The sequence below is a fragment of the Mya arenaria genome, chromosome 8 (assembly GCF_026914265.1).
Source record: "Mya arenaria isolate MELC-2E11 chromosome 8, ASM2691426v1".
NCBI lineage: Eukaryota > Metazoa > Mollusca > Bivalvia > Myida > Myidae > Mya > Mya arenaria.
Window position 1 is genome coordinate 11257730 of NC_069129.1, and position 7741 is coordinate 11265470.

The 7741-nt window shown below is 33.6% G+C and overlaps 2 long non-coding RNA genes across 3 annotated transcripts; both read left to right on the forward strand.

Annotated features, from left to right (window-relative positions):
- Positions 1-386: 386 nt before the first annotated feature.
- Positions 387-4238, forward strand: LOC128243573 (uncharacterized). 2 transcript variants are annotated; one of them, XR_008262856.1, is made up of 4 exons: positions 387-1402; positions 2045-2172; positions 2479-2592; positions 4202-4238. It is a non-coding gene; the product is annotated as an uncharacterized LOC128243573 (long non-coding RNA). The 2 variants fall into 2 exon arrangements; XR_008262855.1 differs by having other exon boundaries at positions 387-2172.
- Positions 4239-4246: 8 nt separating this feature from the next.
- Positions 4247-7151, forward strand: LOC128243574 (uncharacterized). The gene is made up of 4 exons (XR_008262857.1): positions 4247-4315; positions 4958-5085; positions 5392-5505; positions 7115-7151. It is a non-coding gene; the product is annotated as an uncharacterized LOC128243574 (long non-coding RNA).
- The last annotated feature ends 590 nt before the right edge of the window (positions 7152-7741 follow it).

Sequence of the window (7741 nt, forward strand, 5' to 3'; positions counted from 1 at the left end):
GTGATCATAAAAAAACTACATTTTCACTCCTGGCTTCGCCACTCGTGAAAATATGTTTTTCTATGACACTCGTGAAATAAAATACGATCTTACACTGAAATAAACAAATATCCTCTATATCCATTTCACTGAATTTTGATGACTGCGTAATATTTTCAACTTTATTTATGTACATAGGGATTGCGTGCAAAAGCGACATGACAAATAATCAAGTAGAGAATAAATGTGTGTAGGTAAGAGTCTATTTATTCTCACTCATGCGATGTGCAATTCTTCTACAGGTTTATAAAATGTGTTCAGTTCAAATATGTCTAAAACGTTTGTTTACTAGGTTTACATATGTCTTGTAGTCAGTGAATCTTCGGTGTGTAGATATCAACCGTTAAAACTGTCACATGTAAAATTTCGACGCCTTCGGTTGTTCCCGCTCGAATGTTGGAATAGAGTTAATATACATCTAGATATAAGTGTTTAATATGCTTATCAACTATCCAAGTGTCATGGTCTCGTTATAAACAAGTATACGGCTCAAGACCACAGTTATCTGCCCCCCGTTGACCAAGATCCGGATGTGAATACAGAAACAAAGAGTGCTTGTGTTCAAGTATCAATATTTTATTAAAATTGAATGAAAAAGAAGCAAAAAATGTTCTTTTTGCAGAGAACTTGACTGAATTTGACACTCTATTGCAGAAATTGATAGTTTTCAATGTAAATATTGGAAAAATCATAGCTTGTGGAAGTCTGAAAATTAGTTGTTTGTAGCCGATTGACTCCCTGGCGTAAGGGTTATGTATTTGAACTCAATTTTGACAGTCGGGTCAATGGTCAACATGGTGTTTTCTTGTGATTATATTTTGTGTCTTGAATTGTTCTAGAGATGCCATGTCCTTGTTTTTCAATTGGGGTGTGTATAAAGTCAAAAGCCAGGTTAGTGTCTATATGAAACATATAGTAAAAATAACTGTGGTCTCACGCCTGATATAGAGGAAGCTTTTGGAGGGGTGGCCTATTTTAAATTGTTATAAATTCTTAATTTATACAGCTATCTGGTTGAAATTTGGCCAGTTGACAGTGCTTAGCCATAGAATATTGGTGTTTGAGTATGAAATGTGAAAATCTTATATTACATAATATAAATTAATAATATATAATTTTCTTATATATTTTTGACATTTAAAAAAAAAACTACTTTCACTTTCAATTTAATGTTTGGAAATAGTTCCAAATGATGGTAACTAATGAATGAAAGCCTCACTTTCAATTCCAAAGTATAAATGGAGGGATTTTTTTAACATAGGAAGCAGACCCAGGAGGAACTGTCTGTTGAAGACCCCCCCCCCCACCAAGCTGCCCACCAGAGGCCAAGCTGTACTTGGTGTTTGCCAACATGCTGTAATTTGTAAGTACTTCAAGATAATATATTAGAAAATGGTATCCAAACTGAAGTACAAAGTGAGACAGTTTGGTCATAAAAGCCCATTGAGACTGTTCCATTCCTAAATGAATTTCTTTCATGTTGTCAATCATTTCTGATGTGGCTTTGATAATAATATTATTTTCTAATGAAACTGCTGACTTGTATCAGTCTTTTGTCTGTATTGTGCATCTATTCACACATTTTGTTTGCTCTTTTAAGCAAACATTACAATAATTGCAAATTCTATAAGCAATTAAACAAAACTTACTGCACATAGGATGCAGAATGATGTTTTATTTAGTGTGCATATGATTTTCAGCTTATGGACAAGAAAACATATACTTTAACAATCACAGCAACACAATGAGATCCCAATTTTAAAGAAATAATGCCACCTTTCATTAATTCATTAATTCATTCTATCAATCATTCATATATATATTCATTAATTCATTCATTTATTCAATTTATTCATTGAAAAACTTGACATTTCTCAAGGCAAAATAAATAAAAAGTGAGCAGCTTTCATAAAGAATAGAGCCTTTTCCCTTAATGCATTAAAAAACACAACCTTAATACAGTATAAATGTTTTAAAAACCCTAATTTATTGCTTATTTTAATAGCCAGCCTGGTTGCTGTAGCCACAGAGGAATTTTCAAGGACAAGAACCAGTGCTGGTAAAACTGTGGTCTCTGTGGTTTTCCATACCGGCTCTCGGCAAGGATTTTCAAGAAAGGAATACCATCTCCAAGTAAGAAGAAATTCTAAGCATGTCTGGTTTGAATGCTTGCAAAATGCATCTGGGTACTCAATAAGATGAGGTTTACCTTTGAGTTGTTAAAAACTGATTGCAAAATGTCCAAAAGACTATATATTCTATTAAATTTGTCCTGAAAATCTTTGAATTCATGAACTTTTCTGCATATTTATCACATTTATGACTATATTAAAGGTTGTGTATGCCTCAAATGAGTGTTTACAGGCCTTTTTCAAACTTTAACAGTAGTGGCAGATAGTTTTATTTGTGTAAAACATTGCTTTTGTGTCTTGCTTGCAGATCATGATGTGTCAATAAGCTCCAGTTAGCTGCGGCCTTTTCCCCAGGCGGTAGTCCTGCAATCTGAATCCAGGAGATGCAGCTCTGAATCCAATATTTCAGAAGAATGAAGATGTTAGTCAACTCTGTAGTGCTTGTTTGTGTGTAAATGATTCCAATGAGTGAGATTTATAGCAAATCAGGTGTAAATAAGCATCTTATAGACAATAGTGAAGTGCTGTACTCTGAATTTAATGCCAAATCTAGCCTTCAAAACAGATTCTTAAAGTAAATTTTTTTTAAAAATGGGCATAATAATGCTATCTCTGCATTTTCTACATCATGTAGCCACCTCATACATGAAAACACTAGCAGTTGTCATGAATCTTTAAGTTTTGGTGTGTTTTTTGCCATTTCCTTTGTTGCGCCATTTGTCCCGGAAGCCAACAATTTGGCATATAGTGTTGTTTAGACTGTCTATTAACACATTATCACTAAATTTCTTGTGTTAAACTGAACAGTTCTGTTACCTTTGTATATAAGTGGACCAGAAAAGCAAAATTTTGACAAGTTGAGGCATTTCAGTTGGGCTCTATGTCATTTTTTATATAAAACACTAAGCCGATGAAGTGGAAAAACTTTATTTTGCTTAGAAAAAATCTTAAAAGAGTAGGCAGGCCAGTTTTGTGGTGCTGTTCTATAGACACCATTAAAAGCTACAAGGAAAACTTTACTTGGTCAAATTATTCCAATGCATAAGGAAATAATGGCTCTTCAAAGGTTTGCGGCTTAACATTTGAGGGAAATGGCTGTTTCTGCTTTTTATGAAAATACCACAGGTGCTAATACTTGTCTCATTCATTTAGTGTTTGATATATCATTGCCAAACTTTCAGTATGTGTTGCATATAGCCTGAAGCTGAACTATAGGAGTTTTGAAGTCTGTTTCTGAAAAAATGTTGCTTAAATAGGCTCAAGACCACAGTTATCTGCCCCCCGTTGACCAAGATCCGGATGTGAATACAGAAACAAAGAGTGCTTGTGTTCAAGTATCAATATTTTATTAAAATTGAATGAAAAAGAAGCAAAAAATGTTCTTTTTGCAGAGAACTTGACTGAATTTGACACTCTATTGCAGAAATTGATAGTTTTCAATGTAAATATTGGAAAAATCATAGCTTGTGGAAGTCTGAAAATTAGTTGTTTGTAGCCGATTGACTCCCTGGCGTAAGGGTTATGTATTTGAACTCAATTTTGACAGTCGGGTCAATGGTCAACATGGTGTTTTCTTGTGATTATATTTTGTGTCTTGAATTGTTCTAGAGATGCCATGTCCTTGTTTTTCAATTGGGGTGTGTATAAAGTCAAAAGCCAGGTTAGTGTCTATATGAAACATATAGTAAAAATAACTGTGGTCTCACGCCTGATATAGAGGAAGCTTTTGGAGGGGTGGCCTATTTTAAATTGTTATAAATTCTTAATTTATACAGCTATCTGGTTGAAATTTGGCCAGTTGACAGTGCTTAGCCATAGAATATTGGTGTTTGAGTATGAAATGTGAAAATCTTATATTACATAATATAAATTAATAATATATAATTTTCTTATATATTTTTGACATTTAAAAAAAAAACTACTTTCACTTTCAATTTAATGTTTGGAAATAGTTCCAAATGATGGTAACTAATGAATGAAAGCCTCACTTTCAATTCCAAAGTATAAATGGAGGGATTTTTTTAACATAGGAAGCAGACCCAGGAGGAACTGTCTGTTGAAGACCCCCCCCCCCCCCCCCCCCCCCACCAAGCTGCCCACCAGAGGCCAAGCTGTACTTGGTGTTTGCCAACATGCTGTAATTTGTAAGTACTTCAAGATAATATATTAGAAAATGGTATCCAAACTGAAGTACAAAGTGAGACAGTTTGGTCATAAAAGCCCATTGAGACTGTTCCATTCCTAAATGAATTTCTTTCATGTTGTCAATCATTTCTGATGTGGCTTTGATAATAATATTATTTTCTAATGAAACTGCTGACTTGTATCAGTCTTTTGTCTGTATTGTGCATCTATTCACACATTTTGTTTGCTCTTTTAAGCAAACATTACAATAATTGCAAATTCTATAAGCAATTAAACAAAACTTACTGCACATAGGATGCAGAATGATGTTTTATTTAGTGTGCATATGATTTTCAGCTTATGGACAAGAAAACATATACTTTAACAATCACAGCAACACAATGAGATCCCAATTTTAAAGAAATAATGCCACCTTTCATTAATTCATTAATTCATTCTATCAATCATTCATATATATATTCATTAATTCATTCATTTATTCAATTTATTCATTGAAAAACTTGACATTTCTCAAGGCAAAATAAATAAAAAGTGAGCAGCTTTCATAAAGAATAGAGCCTTTTCCCTTAATGCATTAAAAAACACAACCTTAATACAGTATAAATGTTTTAAAAACCCTAATTTATTGCTTATTTTAATAGCCAGCCTGGTTGCTGTAGCCACAGAGGAATTTTCAAGGACAAGAACCAGTGCTGGTAAAACTGTGGTCTCTGTGGTTTTCCATACCGGCTCTCGGCAAGGATTTTCAAGAAAGGAATACCATCTCCAAGTAAGAAGAAATTCTAAGCATGTCTGGTTTGAATGCTTGCAAAATGCATCTGGGTACTCAATAAGATGAGGTTTACCTTTGAGTTGTTAAAAACTGATTGCAAAATGTCCAAAAGACTATATATTCTATTAAATTTGTCCTGAAAATCTTTGAATTCATGAACTTTTCTGCATATTTATCACATTTATGACTATATTAAAGGTTGTGTATGCCTCAAATGAGTGTTTACAGGCCTTTTTCAAACTTTAACAGTAGTGGCAGATAGTTTTATTTGTGTAAAACATTGCTTTTGTGTCTTGCTTGCAGATCATGATGTGTCAATAAGCTCCAGTTAGCTGCGGCCTTTTCCCCAGGCGGTAGTCCTGCAATCTGAATCCAGGAGATGCAGCTCTGAATCCAATATTTCAGAAGAATGAAGATGTTAGTCAACTCTGTAGTGCTTGTTTGTGTGTAAATGATTCCAATGAGTGAGATTTATAGCAAATCAGGTGTAAATAAGCATCTTATAGACAATAGTGAAGTGCTGTACTCTGAATTTAATGCCAAATCTAGCCTTCAAAACAGATTCTTAAAGTAAATTTTTTTTAAAAATGGGCATAATAATGCTATCTCTGCATTTTCTACATCATGTAGCCACCTCATACATGAAAACACTAGCAGTTGTCATGAATCTTTAAGTTTTGGTGTGTTTTTTGCCATTTCCTTTGTTGCGCCATTTGTCCCGGAAGCCAACAATTTGGCATATAGTGTTGTTTAGACTGTCTATTAACACATTATCACTAAATTTCTTGTGTTAAACTGAACAGTTCTGTTACCTTTGTATATAAGTGGACCAGAAAAGCAAAATTTTGACAAGTTGAGGCATTTCAGTTGGGCTCTATGTCATTTTTTATATAAAACACTAAGCCGATGAAGTGGAAAAACTTTATTTTGCTTAGAAAAAATCTTAAAAGAGTAGGCAGGCCAGTTTTGTGGTGCTGTTCTATAGACACCATTAAAAGCTACAAGGAAAACTTTACTTGGTCAAATTATTCCAATGCATAAGGAAATAATGGCTCTTCAAAGGTTTGCGGCTTAACATTTGAGGGAAATGGCTGTTTCTGCTTTTTATGAAAATACCACAGGTGCTAATACTTGTCTCATTCATTTAGTGTTTGATATATCATTGCCAAACTTTCAGTATGTGTTGCATATAGCCTGAAGCTGAACTATAGGAGTTTTGAAGTCTGTTTCTGAAAAAATGTTGCTTAAATAGGCTCAAGACCACAGTTATCTGCCCCCCGTTGACCAAGATCCGGATGTGAATACAGAAACAAAGAGTGCTTGTGTTCAAGTATCAATATTTTATTAAAATTGAATGAAAAAGAAGCAAAAAATGTTCTTTTTGCAGAGAACTTGACTGAATTTGACACTCTATTGCAGAAATTGATAGTTTTCAATGTAAATATTGGAAAAATCATAGCTTGTGGAAGTCTGAAAATTAGTTGTTTGTAGCCGATTGACTCCCTGGCGTAAGGGTTATGTATTTGAACTCAATTTTGACAGTCGGGTCAATGGTCAACATGGTGTTTTCTTGTGATTATATTTTGTGTCTTGAATTGTTCTAGAGATGCCATGTCCTTGTTTTTCAATTGGGGTGTGTATAAAGTCAAAAGCCAGGTTAGTGTCTATATGAAACATATAGTAAAAATAACTGTGGTCTCACGCCTGATATAGAGGAAGCTTTTGGAGGGGTGGCCTATTTTAAATTGTTATAAATTCTTAATTTATACAGCTATCTGGTTGAAATTTGGCCAGTTGACAGTGCTTAGCCATAGAATATTGGTGTTTGAGTATGAAATGTGAAAATCTTATATTACATAATATAAATTAATAATATATAATTTTCTTATATATTTTTGACATTTAAAAAAAAAACTACTTTCACTTTCAATTTAATGTTTGGAAATAGTTCCAAATGATGGTAACTAATGAATGAAAGCCTCACTTTCAATTCCAAAGTATAAATGGAGGGATTTTTTTAACATAGGAAGCAGACCCAGGAGGAACTGTCTGTTGAAGACCCCCCCCCCCCCCCCCCCCCCCACCAAGCTGCCCACCAGAGGCCAAGCTGTACTTGGTGTTTGCCAACATGCTGTAATTTGTAAGTACTTCAAGATAATATATTAGAAAATGGTATCCAAACTGAAGTACAAAGTGAGACAGTTTGGTCATAAAAGCCCATTGAGACTGTTCCATTCCTAAATGAATTTCTTTCATGTTGTCAATCATTTCTGATGTGGCTTTGATAATAATATTATTTTCTAATGAAACTGCTGACTTGTATCAGTCTTTTGTCTGTATTGTGCATCTATTCACACATTTTGTTTGCTCTTTTAAGCAAACATTACAATAATTGCAAATTCTATAAGCAATTAAACAAAACTTACTGCACATAGGATGCAGAATGATGTTTTATTTAGTGTGCATATGATTTTCAGCTTATGGACAAGAAAACATATACTTTAACAATCACAGCAACACAATGAGATCCCAATTTTAAAGAAATAATGCCACCTTTCATTAATTCATTAATTCATTCTATCAATCATTCATATATATATTCATTAATTCATTCATTTATTCAATTTATTCATTGAAAAACTTGACATTTCTC